General features: G+C 44.4%; 1 protein-coding gene across 1 annotated transcript in view; it reads left to right on the top strand.

The window, feature by feature from the left end:
• Positions 1-664: 664 nt before the first annotated feature.
• aldh1l1 (aldehyde dehydrogenase 1 family, member L1) overlaps positions 665-16291 on the top strand; it is a 37839-nt gene continuing 22212 nt past the window's right edge. Inside the window, exon 1 of the mRNA XM_084128626.1 lies at positions 665-789. The gene's annotated coding sequence lies outside the window, so the exon portion shown is untranslated. The remainder of the gene's footprint in view (positions 790-16291) is intronic.

Below are 16291 nucleotides of genomic sequence, written 5' to 3'. Positions count from 1 at the left end.
CATCTCATTTGATTTGATCTCTGTAATCACTCAGGTGAACTTAAAAAACATACAATATAAATAAGAATACGTCAGTTACAGTTTTACTCAAGCATTTCCAGGTGCTCCATTTATTGTGGCACACAAGGTTTGGAGGGGGAAAAATGTATTAACCAAATATATTTTTATTATGCTATTAGGCCTATATAATAGCTTACATAATTTTTTTTACAATAATTTTAGACAAGCTGTCTATTTTCTCAAAAGAAAGTTACATTATAATGGCAATATTGCAGACATATTGAAAACTAACTTCTAGGTAATTTGAGTGTTCTGCACTTCAGGAAATCTCACGTTATCACATATGCAATATTTGACTAAAAAGAATCAAGAATTCCCTCATCCAAGGCTTGTTAAATTGCCAAGTCTGAATCACTGCCCAGACAGATTGTCAGGTCAATAAACTTTATACAGTCAAGTTTAGTTATAGCCTATTTTGGCCCTTAAATTCTCATAGGCTACATTTTATTGCTATTATAATCTGGCTTATTCTTATACAAACTTATAAAAACACACAAAAGCTTGCATCCCTATCTCTTGTCATGTTTTTGCACTATGATTTCAACATATCCCTCTACCAACTGTGGAAGCGGAAACTTTCGGTTCCTCCCCCTTGCGGTTGTAATAACGCTATTGGTAGTCTGATCGCTGGCCTGCATTACTGTTGTGCTGAAATAAATAGCAACAGTGTCTGCTGAATCCTCCTTTCTTGCAGTAGCAGAGGAACAGCTCTGATCTGGACGTGCAAAGGTATGATACGATTAATATCTAGTACAGGTAGACTAACAGTGTTTGCAATGACAAATTCCCTTGACAAAGGACACACTCTAGTTTCGTGTCGTGTAGTCGTAAACTAGTTTTGCCTTAGCGAAATGTGTTTTGCATACATTATACAATCTGTGTAAATAAGGGGGAGAGATTTGCATGATCGCACCTATGATTTATGAATGTGTTGGCGAAACTTCTTTGTTTCTTGCAAGAATTCTTGTTTATTTCATTGAAAATAATTGTAACTTTAATTGTGGGATAGCTGATGAATGAATCTGAATGAAATGGCTTCACGTTAAATCTGCAGTAAAAGTCAGGTTACATGTTTAGATTGTTGTGGTGGGCGTGATCGAACTTTGTTTGACCCTGGTCTTCACTTGGGTTAAGCAACTATCCTAACTTTTCTGTTGGCCACTACGCTTTGATATACATTTAGTTTTTGCCCTGACTCATTTTTAAATACTTATCCTGCTTGGAATGCTCCTTCATGGTGTAGTAATTTAAACGGATCGAATCTTTCTTTGAACCAGTTCTTTTCAGTACACCAGTTGAACCGGTTTGACAATTCTAACTGATTAGTTTTGAAGAGTTCGCGATATAGATATTAGAAAACGGTCTCTCGGCCGTGTCCGACATTCTAACTCATTTAATTCAAGTTACATCGAGTAGCTGTTGTCCTGTAACTGTAGGCAATGTCTTATTCTGCAAACTGCGATTTTCGAATCGGCAATAGGCCTACACTGATGCGAATCATCCGATGATACACTTCAAAAATGTATGCCCTTCACTCGCTAACTTCTTGAACTTCATTCGAGTCGTCTCATCAGGAGGACACGGGGTACATCATTGTTTCAATTTCGCGATAAATAAGAATCATTCTTCTGCTCCACCCCCATATTGCTACTTGATGCACACTGCACAGGATTGATTAACATGCTGAACTGAATGACCCCTTTATCCACAGTCAGTCATCAGTTTGTCGTTCACAAACAAATCTATTTGTTTGCCCTATAATAGGTCTTTGAAAGCAAAAAAGTCACACAGAATCAAGTACATCTTTAAACGTACAGTATGGGATTTTTTCTCCACTAGGGGTCGCTAACCTATTTACAATAACAAAGGCATAGTTTGATGACGCAACATTTGCTAAGAATTATGGATCTTGTCGTCAACGTCAAGCCGACCGATCTAATAATGTTTATGGATGACTGAATACATCGATGTTTTTATCATGACTGTGATATGAAGCAGTTCGGGATTGCTAAGAGACAGCTATCAGCTCCAAACGTGACGCGAGTCCCGCGGATATAAAAGGAATATGGACATTTCATTCTACCGAACTACACGCAGAATTACTACTCACAGGTCAGTTTATTAGATAAATTAAACTTGTGAGGTAACGCAGCGCTGTTTCACTTGGTCTAACATTACACTAGCACACTAAACTGCATTTGAATGTGTTGAAATGTATGTGTTAGTCTGTCTGTATGAGACTAGCAGTAAACTAGATCAACATTAGAATAACATACAGATCATATTCTGACATTTTATCATTGTTGAACTATATAACATTGATTAGTTTTATGTAAATGTGCTCACCTGTTTAATAAAGTACATGTAGGAGCGGTCGAAGTCTCGGACGTGGAGCTCTCGTTTATATACTGTCTATGGGAGCTCTCGGCATTTCGAAAACACCGCGCTGATATTGATTCTCGTTTTAGTTCTCCTTTTTTATCCAAAGTCTGCTTGCCATGGTCCATAATGTTTGAACGAAACAACAACAGCGTGCAGATAGACATTGCGAACTACAGTGGTCCACGTCTGTCGTCTTGGTTACTATCAGAGGGCTCTGGTTCATAACTCTGGTTACCATGGCAGCACGAGCGGAAACCAGGGACAACACGGATATGATGCCATTGACTGCGACAAAACGGAAATAAAGAAACGTCCCGTGTCTTCGAATTAAATTAAAATTTCTCCTGGTTTGAAAGTTGTTGGAAACAGTCGGGATAATGTAAGTACACAACTAAAAAAAATATATAACATAGATATAGTGATTTTTGCTATTTTTAAAGCAAAAAAGTTACATATTGTGCCTTTAAACAACCAAAATCTTATATCATAGTAATTGTATGTCATGATAATAATATCACAATAGAGTTGTTTTTGCTGGAAATAAGGCTGTTACAATACCATCATTTTAGATACCAATAAAAGTTCAAGCATTTCTATTTCTGGGTGAAATAGCTGGACATTTTAGTGCTATATATTATTTCACTAGTTCACCTGCCCATTCAGCCTTAAAGGTTAATAGTAAACGTCTCTGTTACTAACGTAACCTCGGCAGGGGCGGCCTTAAGCATCTGGGGGCCCGTTTCAATAACTAATATGGGGCCCTGCCCACATAAAATGTAAACATAATAGAGCAGAAAAAGCAAGGATTCCTGTTGGTTTGCATCATATTATTTTATTACGCGCACTTTCAGCTTCATGAACAGGCAGCTCAACATAGAAATAATCCAACCTTATTTGATTAAAACTATATACAATTATACAGCGTTTTACGTTGGAATAAGCCTCGCCCTTTCACGCAGGGCAACATCACTGCTTAATTGTTTTGCGCAGTAGCTATATTTTCAGCTGTCTGGGCTGACTTAAAAATAAATAAAAAAAACAGCTCAAACATCCCCTCAACTTGAATAATTACGGAGCCCGGGAAGTCACCTGTGTGAGTAAAAATAATTTTAAAAATATAGCTGCGAGCAGCGATTACAGGCCCAAGCCGGTGGCACCGCAACCCCGGTGCCGCCGGCTTTGGCCCTTCATCGCTGCTCGCAGCTATATTTATATATATATATATATATATATATATATATATATATATATATATATATATAAATGACAGAAAATATTACTTGTCTTACCTTTTAACGTTATTAACCCGTTGATTAACCGGTGGTAAAATATTCTCACCGTCACATACCTAGTATATTTTTATATAGATACAATAGTCCTACCTGATTTTGAACACAAGAGGGCAGTATAGCACTATGAATGACATGATTTATTTATTTTTTGGACTAAAAAAAACATTCTAGCTGTTTTTAAACTTAAACAATTATTAAATTGAAAAAAAAAGTGTTTCCATTTTTGACATTACTTTAATCCCTCACCATAGCAAAACCGTTTGAGATATGTATTATCCGTTCACAATTTAGCATCTTTAATGTATTTTTATCATGTTGAAAAAGTTTGGTGGGAATAAAATAAACCACTTAAGAGGAGTGGGTAAAAATTCAGAGGCTGATTTTGCAAAGAAATCCACATTCAAACCAAAATATCTGACTTCCTGTTGGTCAGAGCTAATGACTGTAAATTAGAAAGTTGTCCGGCTCAATGAGACCAATATACGTACTGATTTTTGTAACTGTTGGTAAAACTAACCCCCCCCACTTTTGTCAAAAACATTTTGAAAGTGACACACTTCCTTCTGCCAGTTGGTGGCGCTATAACTTTGACTCACAATAGTTACATCCATCTGATCGGCCTCTTACCACGAACACACTGCTGAAGTTTCATCAAGATCAGTTAACGTATGCAGAAGTTATATTACTTCGTGTTTCTCTTTTCTCGCCATAAATTCGTTTCCTCGCCACGGCCAAACCGTTCGAGATATCAAAAATCCGTCCGCAATTTAGCATCCTCAATGTCTTGATTTCATGCTGACCGAGTTTGGAGGCGATTGGATGAATTCTCTAGGATGATTACATCAAATTCCACAGCATGCGTTTTTCAAACAACCCATAATAGCCGACTTCCTGTTGGGCGGAGCTAATAACTTAGAGTGCGGAAGTTGTTCGGCCCGATGAGATCTATATGTTTACCGAGTTTCATATTAATTCATGCAAGCGTGTTTGTTATATGGACCAAGTTGTCAGATCCCGTTCAAGGGGGCGCTGTTGAGCCCCCCTGCCACGCCCGGGTACCAGCTTCAGCCCGGCCCTGATGGCCGTGGGTTCTGACCTGTGTGCAAAGTTTCAAGAGTTTTTGAGCATGGTAAGGGCCCCAAAAGCCCCCAAAACCTTTAAATACAAACATTAAACTCAAAAGACAAACCCCTCCCCCACCCCCTCCACACACACAGACGCAGAGACAGAGAGAGAGAGGGAGAAAATCCACATTCAAACCAAAATATCTGACTTCCTGTTGGTCATTGCTAATTACTGTAAATTAGAAAGTTGTCCGGCTTGATGAGAACAATATAAGTACCAAGTTGTGTGACTCTAGGTAAAACTAAGCCCCCATTTTTGACTAAAGGTGGCGCTACTGAGCCCCCTCACCACGCCCATTTCTGAAACTTTGCACGTTTACTGGATAATAAATGTGATGTGTCTGTCGAGTTTCATGCATTTTCAAGCATGATAAGAGTCTCAAAAGCATCCGAAAAGAATATTAAAGTTTGATGCATTGCCACGACAACAGTATCTAAGATATCAAGAATCCTTTCACAGGTCTACATCTGCCTTGTGTCTACATTATACACAGAAAATTTGAAGCAAATCGGGTAAAAATAAGAGGGTGAATTCAAAGCATTTTGAAAGTGACACACTTCCTGCTGCCAGTTGGTGGCGCTATAACTTTGACTCACAATAGTTACATCCATCTGATCGGCCTCTTACAACGAACACACTGCTGAAGTTTCATCAAGATCAGTTAACGTATGCAGAAGTTATATTACTTCGTGTTTCTCTTTTCTCGCCATTGTTTCCTCGCCACGGCCAAACCGTTCGAGATATCAAAAATCCGTCCGGAATTTATCATCCTCAATGTCTTGACTTCATGCTGACCGAGTTTGGAGGCGATTGGATGAATTCTCTAGGATGAGTACATTAAATTCCACAGCATGCGTTTTTCAAACAACCCATAATAGCCGACTTCCTGTTGGGCGGAGCTAATAACTTAGAGTGCGGAAGTTGTTCGGCCCGATGAGATCTATATGTGTACCGAGTTTCATATTAATTCATGCAAGCGTGTTTGATATATGGACCAAGTTTTCAGACCGTGTCCAAGGGGGCGCTGTTGAGCCCCCCTGCCACGCCCGGGTACCAGCTTCAGCCCGGCTCTGATGACCGTGGGTTCTGACCTGTGTGGAAAGTTTCAAGAGTTTTTGAGCACGTTAAGGGCCCCAAAAAATGTATTTTCATCATGTTGAGAAAGTTTGGTGGGAATAAAATAAACCACTTAAGAGGAGTGGGTAAAAATTCAGAGGCTGATTTTGCAAAGATATGCACATTCAAACAAAAATATCTGACTTCCTGTTGCTCAGAGCTAATGTCTGTAAATTAGAACATTTTCCGGCTCGATGAGACCAATATACGTACTGATTTTTGTGACTGTACATAAAATTAACCCGCCCACTTTTGTCAAAAGCATTTAGAAAGAGACACACTTCCTGCTGCCAGTTGGTGGCGCTATAACTTTGACTCACAATAGTTACATCCATCTGATCGGCCTCTTACCACAAACACACTGCTGAAGTTTCATCAAGATCAGTTAATGTATGCAGAAGTTATAACACTTCATTTTTCTCTTTCCTCGCCATAAATTTGTTTCCTCGCCACGGCCAAACCGTTCGAGATATCAAAAATCCGTCCGCAATTTAGCATCCTCAATGTCTTTACTTCATGCTGACCGAGTTACGAAATTCCACAGCAAGCGTTCTCCAAACAACCCATAATAGCTGACTTCCTGTTGGGCTGGCGTATAACTTAAGAGTGCGAAAGTTGTTCGGCCCGATGAGATCTATATGTGTACCGAGTTTCATATTAATTCATGCAAGCTAGTTTGAGCCCCTGAAACCTTGAAAAACAATTATAAAAGCAAATCTCTCCTAACAGACAAATCCCCCACACCCCACACACACACACTGAGATACAGATACAGAGAGAGAGAGAGAGAATTCTCCAAAAAATCACATTCAAACAAAAATATCTCACTTCCTGTTGGTCAGAGCTTATGACTATGAATTAGAAAGTTGTCCGGCTTGATGAGAACAATATACATAACGATTTTTGTGACTCTACTTAAAACTAAGCCCCCATTTTTGACTAAAGTCTCAAAAGCATCTGAAAAGAATATTAAAGTTTGATGCGTTGCCACGGCAACAGTATCTAAGATATCAATAAACCTTTCACAGGTCTACATCTGCCGTGTGTCTACATTATACACATAAAGTTTGAAGCAAATCGGGTAAAAATAAGAGAGTGATTTCAAAGCATTTTGAAAGTGACAAACTTCCTGCTGCCAGTTGGTGGCGCTATAACTTTGACTCACAATATTCACATCAATGTGATCGGCCTCTGACCACGAACACACTGCGGAAGTTTCAGCAAGATCAGTTAATGTATGCTGAAGTTATAATACACTTCCTGTGTCCCTTATTCGCCATAAATTCGTTTCCTCGCCACAGACAAACCGTTCGAGATATCAAAAATCCCCTGGCAATTTTTCATCCTCAATGTCTTGACTTCATGCACACCGAGTTTGGTGCTGACCGGGTGAATTCCCTAGGAGAAGTGTTTCAAATTCCTAAGCATGCGTTTCCAAACAACCCTAAATAGTCGACTTCCTGTTGGGCTGGCGTAAAACTTAGAGCATGAAAGTTGTTCGGCCCGATGAGATCTATATGTGTACCGAGTTTCATATTATTACATGCAAGCGTGTTTGATTTATGGACCAAGTTTTCGGACCCCGTTCCAGGGGGCGCTGTCGAGCGCTCCTGCCACGCCCGGGTACCAGCTTCAGCCCGGCCCTGATGGCCGCGGGTTCTGACTCGTGTGCAAAGTTTCAAGAGTTCTCTTACGAGAGGTCTCTCGTACTGCGTTGAAAACGTTAGGGGAAAAACTCTTTTTCACGAAATACTGAAGCAAAAAATTATCCTTTAATTTTTGAAATAATGTAAAGCGCGTTGCAGCAGCACACAGCCATGGGCGAGACGGCTCGCTCGCTCATTGGCTGCTCTGCGGCAACTGCATAAGCCTATCGAGCGAGGCCTGCGGTGACGTCAGGCCAATGAGGGCGCTTCCCGCCGAAACGGGCGTGGCTTAGCCCTATAAAGGAAGCTCGAAAAGGCTGATTCACTGATTTTTCATCTCTTCAGCGAAGCTCACGCATCGTTGGATCACGAGAGAAGCAACGCGTCGTCTGAGAAGCACCTCAGCGGGACGAGCCACTCCAGAGGCTGCTGGCCAACGCCGCCTTCACCGCCGTACCTGCTGCGCTATCCGGCGCCTATATCCTTTCTCTATATACTGTGTTTTACACTAAAAGAGCCGGGCGTCTTTTTCAAGACGCCCCCCTTTCCTAGAGGATCTCGCAGCTCTCGCGCTCGCTGACGGCGACCGCCCTCACTCCGAGCCAATTGCCTATGGTGACTCTGAGGACTCACCTGGCATCTTTCTCCGAGGCTGCTCCTCCTGGAAGCGGACGGTCGGGGTTAGTTTTTCTTTACGTTACAAGAAAAACTACCCTGCCTCTGCGCGCGTCATTCACCGGCGAAAGGAGAAAAGAGTGTTCTTAGTCCCGCCGTTGGCCGTGCTGGCCTCTTTTCTCTTACATTTCTCAGTTCCCTGTTCGGCGACTGGAAATATCATTTGCAGCAAGCGAGTCTGTTATAAACACGCACGTTTGACAGCAACGCAGAAGAATACAAGCCTATATCCCCCTGTGGCTCAGTGGTGGAATTATAGGTTTTTCACACGGGAGACCGGGGTTCGATTCCCGGTCTGGCCGCATATATTTATGCCGCCAATGCTTCGCTCTGTCAGTCCCCTGAGGGCGACTGCAGGGGTGCATTTTGCAGCCAGCAGGCGCGTAGTACCCGCTTGCCTGCAACCGAACACCGTTTCTACGGTTCCCGTGCGTCACTGGCAAAGGAGAATGGAGTGTTTTTAGCCCCGTTGAAACCGGGCGATATCCACTCTTCTCACATTCTGGCATTTTCAGGCGTCTGAAAATGTCAGTATTGCATGTTGTGCTACCCGCATGCCTGCAAACAAACGCCAGTGTGGATAATACTCGCGCTAACTGAATGTCTATGTATCTTCACTGTGGCCCAGTGGTAGATTCACACAGGGCCCGCGCTCATAAAATCGACTCAGGTCGATCGCGCATTCAACATAGTACCCAGTCACGGCCGATGGGGCTATAAATGTAGAGCAGATGCCCACTGTCCAGTGCCCATCCCTACGCTCAAGCACAGCCCTTCACACAGGGCTCGCGCCCACAAAATCGACTCAGGTCGATCGCGCACCCAACATAGTAAACGTGCCCACTACCCAGTGCCCACAAACACTATGTTATACATGTCACACGGTTTCTGTAAACGAAACCTGCGCGCGCTCGCTCTGCTCAGGCAGACAGCGCGTCCAAAGCAGTAATGTGCCCGCTCCCCCGCGCCCACATTTACTCACAGACACCATGAGTCCTACGGGACTCGCTCAGCCCTCCCTCACTCGGTTAGGCACCGTAGTAGGGTCGAGGGCGAGCGCTCTGCCCGCTGTGATCAGCGCGCTCCCCGCCTCGAATGTCACAGGCCTATGTTACAGCACACCGAAGCGCTTCTGTCGCCCAGCGACCAGAGCGTGCTTCGCATCCAACCCTTAGCCAACCACGCAGATGCATGGGCAGCGCTTCCAGGGGTGTCGGAGTGGGTGCTAGGCATTATAAAGAGAGGCTACTCGCTACAGTTTTGTCAACGTCCTCGCCGCTTCACAGCGCGCGTCGAAACTATGGTGAATTCAGAAGTAGCACACCTACTTCGTGCCGAAATATCAAAACTGATGAGCAAAGGGGCTAGCTCAAAGCGAAGGGGGGCTGTACAGCAGATACTTTCTGGTTCCCAAGAAAGACGGGGGTTTTTAGATCCGTACTGGATCTAAGACAGCTGAACAAAGCATTAGTGAAACGCAGTTTCGAAATGCTCACGACCAGAAAAATCCTCGCGCATATTCACAGAGGAGACTGGTTCATGTCGATAGATCTGAAGGACGCATATTTTCAAATACAGATAGCGTCACGTCACAGGCGATACTTGAGATTCGCCTTCGAGGGCCAGACATACCAGTATACAGACCTGCCGTTCGGCTTATCCCTGGCACCTCGTACATTTACGAGGTGCATGGACGCAGCGCTCGCACCTCTCAGACTCAGAGGCATGCGAGTGCTGAACTATTTGGACGACTGGCTGATTCTAGCTCAATCGCGATCAGAGCTCGTGGAGCACAGGGCCATTTTACTCGATCACCTCGAGAATCTTGGTCTCAGAGTCAATTGGACGAAGAGTTCGCTGAACCCCAGTCAAACGATTTCGTTTCTGGGCACAGTTCTGGATTCACAGTCTATGATAGCGCGGCTGTCACCACAGCGCGTGCTAGACATTCAGCGCGCGGCGAAACTTTTCCGCTGTGGCGCGACCGTCACGCTCAGGAAATTTCAGAGGATGCTAGGTCTTATGGCCTCAGCATCATCAGTTCTCCAGCTGGGCTTGCTCCGCATGCGCCCTCTGCAGTTCTGGTTGAAAGCGCGAGTACCGCGCAGAGCGTGGGCATCCGGTTGGCTGCGTCTCAGGGTCAATCAGAGCTGTGTGGAAGCTCTAAAACCTTGGAAGACGAGCGACTGGTACCAATTAGGTGTAAGCCTGGGGACTTCCTCGAGAGTGATAGTTGTGTCGAGAGACGCCTCCACATCGGGATGGGGAGTGCTGCTCGAGGGCAGAGCGTTCTTCGGCCTGTGGTCAGAACGCGAAAAGCTCCAACATATCAACTGCCTGGAAATGTTGGCAGTGGACAACGCGCTGACGCTTTTTCGTCCCCAAATCAAGTACCAACACGTCTTAGTCCGTTCGGACAACATGTCTGTGGTGTCCTATATAAATCGCCAGGGCGGTCTCACATCCCTAAACCTGTACAGGCTGGCGGAACGCCTCCTGATATGGGCTCAGCGCAACTTGCGCTCGCTGAGAGCAGTGCATGTGCCAGGGATCCAGAATCTGGGTCCAGACAGACTGTCCAGGAACAACGTTCCTACGAGCGAATGGTCTCTACACACGCAAACAGTCCAGCTGTTGTGGGAGAGATTCGGCAGAGCGGAGGTGGACCTGTTCGCGTCCCGCGAAAACGCTCACTGCCCCGCATTCTTTTCCAAGAGCGAGAGCGCGCTGTCCCGAACGTGGCCGCGCTGCCCGCTCTACGCTTTTCCCCCCGTCTCCCTCCTGCCTCAGGTGTTAGAACGGATCAGGGAAACGAAATGCTCAGTGCTGCTCGTAGCGCCACTCTGGATGAACCAGCCGTGGTTCCCAGTTCTGATGCAGCTAGCAGACACTGCCCCATGGCCAGTGCCATTGAGGGAGGACCTCCTCTCGCAGGCCAGGGGTTCGATTTGGCATCCTCACCCGGAATTGTGGTCCCTCCACGTGTGGGCGCTCAACGGGTACCCGCTGATCTCTCAGTGGGGTGCTAAACACTATCACTCAGGCTAGAGCACCGTCAACTAGACGGCTTTACGCCTCAAAGTGGTCAGTATTCTCCAGCTGGTGCACGGCTCGGGGTCATTCACCCCTCGATTGTGAGGTGACGGAGGTTCTCTCCTTCCTACAGGAGCTGTTGGATAAGGGCAGAGCCCCTTCCACGCTCAAAGTCTATGTGGCGGCTATCGCAGCGTTCTCTGAAACAACGCTCGGTCAGTCATTAGGAAGGAACGATCTAGTCATCCGCTTCCTCAGGGGAGCTAGGAGGCTGAATCCTCCCAGACCTCCTTCAGTCCCTATGTGGGACCTCTCTACAGTTTTGGAGGCCATGAAAGGTCCCCCTTTCGAGCCCATCCAAACGGTTAGCCTCAAACATCTGTCATTCAAAACAGTGTTTTTGTTGGCTCTCGCTTCAGTGAAGCGCGTAGGTGACCTGCACGCGCTCTCGGTGAGCGCAGCGTGCTTAGAGTTTGGGCCAGGTGACTCAAGAGTCATACTCAAACCTAGGCATGGTTATGTGCCAAAATCCCTCAACACACCATTTCGGGCTCAGGTTATCTCCCTGTCTGCCCTGCCGGTGTCAGGCGAGGAAGGGGACTCAAGTTTTCTCTGCCCTGTAAGGGCCCTGAGAGCTTATGTGTCTCGCTCTTCTGTCTTTAGACAGACTGAGCAGCTATTTGTCTCGTTCAGTGGACGTTCCAAGGGAATGGCTGTTTCGAAACAAAGCCTATCCAGATGGATAGTCAATGCTATAGCGCTAGCTTACACTGCCAAGGGTCTTCAGTGCCCGTTGGGTGTCAGAGCGCATTCCACGAGAGGCGTTGCCTCATCGTGGGCTTGGTCTAGTGGGATTTCCTTACAGGACATATGTATGGCGGCAGGCTGGGCCTCGCCGTCTACATTTATTAGGTTTTATAACCTAGAGGTTCCCGCTCTACAGGCTAAGCTATTGTCGGTATAATCGAATCAGTGGTCTGATTAGGACTCTGAGGTCGCGAGCGCAGTGCGCTGCCGGCTATCATATGGGCAGTATTGCGTAAGACCCACAAATTCCCACATTAGTTCAGGCTCCCCGCCTTGTCTATGTGATGTCATGTTATTGCGTCAGTGGACGTCACCATATAGGGGCAGAAGGGTTCCCTTCCTGTTCCAGGACTCTCTGTGAGTCCCTCTAGTGATTTATGCTTGATAAATCCTGGGTATCCAGGTTTATGGGTGATTAATCACAGTACGCACGGCGTTTTGCACTGGTTCCCCTAGCGTTTTCAACGCAGTACGAGAGACCTCTCGTAAGAGAACGTACTCGGTTACTAACGTAACCTCGGTTCTCTCTAGAAGAGGGAACGAGTACTGCGTTTTCTGGCCGTGCGTACGGTTCACTCTGGTTTGCTTCGGCGATGAATAAAATCAGTGAATCAGCCTTTTCGAGCTTCCTTTATAGGGCTAAGCCACGCCCGTTTCGGCGGGAAGTGGCGAGGAGGGCGCGAAGCGCCCTCATTGGCCTGACGTCACCGCAGGCCTCGCTCGATAGGCTTATGCAGTTGCCGCAGAGCAGCCAATGAGCGAGCGAGCCGTCTCGCCCATGGCTGTGTGCTGCTGCAACGCGCTTTACATTATTTCAAAAATTAAAGGATAATTTTTTGCTTCAGTATTTCGTGAAAAAGAGTTTTTCCCCTAGCGTTTTCAACGCAGTACTCGTTCCCTCTTTTAGAGAGAACCGAGGTTACGTTAGTAACCGAGTACGTTTTTGACCATGTTAAGGGCCCCAAAAATGCCTGAATAGTCGTAAGAAAAATAATAATAATAATAATCCTACCGAAAACAATAGGGCCTTCGCCCTTTCAGGGCTTGGGCCCTAAAAATAATAATCCTTCCGGAAACAATAGGGCTCTTCGCCCTTTCAGGGCTTAGGCCCTAAATATAGCTGCGAGCAGCGATTACGGGCCCAAGCCGGTGGCACCGCAACCCCGGAGCCTTTAGTTACCTAAAGGCACCGGGGTGGCGGTGCCGCCGGCTTTGGCCCTTCATCGCTGCTCGCAGCTATATATATATATATATATATATATATATATATACATATACATATACTTTTTATATATATATATATATATATATATATATATATATATACACATACACTTTTATATATATATATATATACACATATTATATATGTATATATATATATAAAAGACTCAAATGCATCCAAAAAGAATATTAAAGTTTCATGCGTTGCCACGGCAACAGTATCTAAGATATCAATAATCCTTCCACAGGTCTACATCTGCCGTGTGTTTACATTATACACATAAAATTTGAAGCAAATCGGGTAAAAATAAGAAAGTGACTTCAAAGCATTTTGAAAGTGACAAACTTCCTGCAGCCAGTTGGTGGCGCTATAACTTTGACTCACAATAGTCACATCCATGTGATCGGCCTCTTACAACGAACACACTGCGGAAGTTTCATCAAGATCAGTTAATGTATGCAGAAGTTATAACACACTTCCTGTGTCCCATTATTCGCCATAAATTAGTTTCCTCGTCACGGCCAAACCGTTCGAGATATCAAAAATCTTTTCGCAAGAATTCATCCTCAATGTCTTGACTTCATTCACACCGAGTTTGGTGGCGATCGGATGAATTCCCTAGGAGGAGTATTTCACATTCCATTGTATGCGTTTTCCAAACAACGTATAATAACCGACTTCCTGTTGGGCTTTTGTAAAACTTAGAGCACGAAAGTTGTTCGGCCCGATGAGATCTATATGTGTACTGATTTTCACATTATTACATGCAAGCGTGTTTGATATATGGACCAAGATTTCGGACCCCATTCCAGGGGGCGCTGTCGAGCCCCCCTGCCACGCCCGGGTACCAGCTTCAGCCCGGCCCTGATGGCCGCGGGTTCTGACCTGTGTGCAAAGTTTCAAGAGTTTTTGAGCATGTTAAGGGCCCTAAAAGTGGCAAAAAGGCACAAAAAAAAAAATGAAAAAAAAAAAAAAAATCCTTACGAAAACAATAGGGCCTTCGCCCTTTCAGGGCTTGGGCCCTAATAATCCTTACGAAAACAATAGGGCCTCCGCCCTTTCAGGGCTTGGGCCCTAATAATAATCCTTACGAAAACAATAGGGTCTTCGCCCTTTCAGGGCTTGGGCCCTAAAAATCCGTCGCGACGGTTTTGCAATCCGTGCACCCAGTTTATAAACCGTACTCACGAATTCTCAAACTGCTCCCTCGGTTTAACAAATCGTGCCCACGGATTAATAAACCGTACCCAAGAGTTTCTAATCCGCGCTCTCAGATTTGTAAACAGTGCCTTCAGTTTTTGCAATCTGTACCCACAAATTCATAAACCGTGCCCACGCTTTCGCAATCCGTTCCCACGGGTTTGTAAACTGTACTCACGGATTTGTAGATAATTTTTAGAATTATGGGTAGTGTAGTATTTCTACAGAAGATCGCAAATAACAAGGTTGATTTTTATACTTTGTGGCTTTTGGAGCAGAAACTTTCGTTTCACAACCTCGTAGCTCGTGGTCAATCTAACTTGGATGGTTTAGGGGTCTCCAACCTTTTTCATTTGAGAGCTACTTTTTAAAAATGAAAGTGGCCGAGAGCTACTCATGTAATGCAATAATTAAATCTCTTAAATAATGTCTCATAACTCTCATATTAACAACTATGCTAACTGTTTTAGACCTAAAAGAGTTATTGTAGGCCTATATATGTCACCCTTAATTGACATATATATATATATAAAAAAATTATTATACTGTAAAAACACATAATTATTGTTGATTTTATAGTGCATCATAACTAGGGATGAAATGAGGACCAAAAGAGCATGGTTATCACATAATCCTGTTCAAAAAGTACTAAATCAATTCACCAAGTTTTATGTCGAAAACCAGCAAATAACAAATAAACTTACCATCAATATGCACTTTTTGTTTACATAAACATTAAAATAGTAACATTAAAAATGATGGCCAAATTTGAAAGGAGTGTCTTGCAACATGTTATCTACTAACATGTACAAGTTCAAATAAAGTTTTGACAAAAAAGTTTTTATAAAAAGATAAACCTCGCATATTTCAGCCTTTAAATAATTTTTATAAAAAGAATGATTCAAAAAAGACAAAATACTGACATTTACATTACAATGCACATTAGCTTATCTTTTATTATTAATAGTAAAATTCGGTCCGATTTTCCCGTGGCGTCTGTCGTTGCTATGCAACCATGCGCTCTCCACAACGACAAATAAGTTTTACCTTATTCTCCACCACCGAAAAACGCTTGCTATAGCTCTGCTAGAAGATTTATTTACGGAGAAGAAAAAAACACCCGTAGTTTGGGTGCACCCCCATCCTTCCTGTTGACTCGTTGCGCCTGGAAAAAATTAGCGCGTCACTTCAATTATTTGAAATAATGAACTTGAGCGCGCAAAAGACGCGATATTAAACGGCCCTTGGCGAGCTACCTCCAATCAGGCCACAAGCTACTCTTGCGAGCGACGTGTTGGAGACCACTTTAGACATTATGTCTGAAAATCAATATCCTAGGGAGAAAATGAATGGGATTTTCCTGTTCTGTTGGGGCCCCCTTGGAGGGCGGGGCCCGTTTCAATTGAAACGGGTGAAACATAGGTAAGGCCGCCTCTGAACCTCGGTTCACTGAGATGAGGGAACGAGTGTTGCGTAAGCCTTAGCTTACGCTACGGGAAAGCCCCTTTTCTACAGAAGATTGAAGCCAAAATTATCCTATAATTTGTAATAATTTAAAACGCACTTGCTGCAGCAGCAGACCTAAGCGAGGCTGCTTAGCGCACTTATTGGCTGCTCTGCGGCACCTGCTGCAACCTATGGAGAGGCAGCAGTGACTTACTGACCAATGAGGGCACTTTGCGCTCTTTGCACGTCACGGCCTGCCAAAAAGGGTATAAACCGCGCCCTAC

This window comes from Abramis brama (genome assembly GCF_963993115.1).
Source record: "Abramis brama genome assembly, chromosome: 11".
NCBI classification, from domain to species: domain Eukaryota; kingdom Metazoa; phylum Chordata; class Actinopteri; order Cypriniformes; family Leuciscidae; genus Abramis; species Abramis brama.
This window is presented reverse-complemented; position numbering and strand designations above follow the sequence as displayed.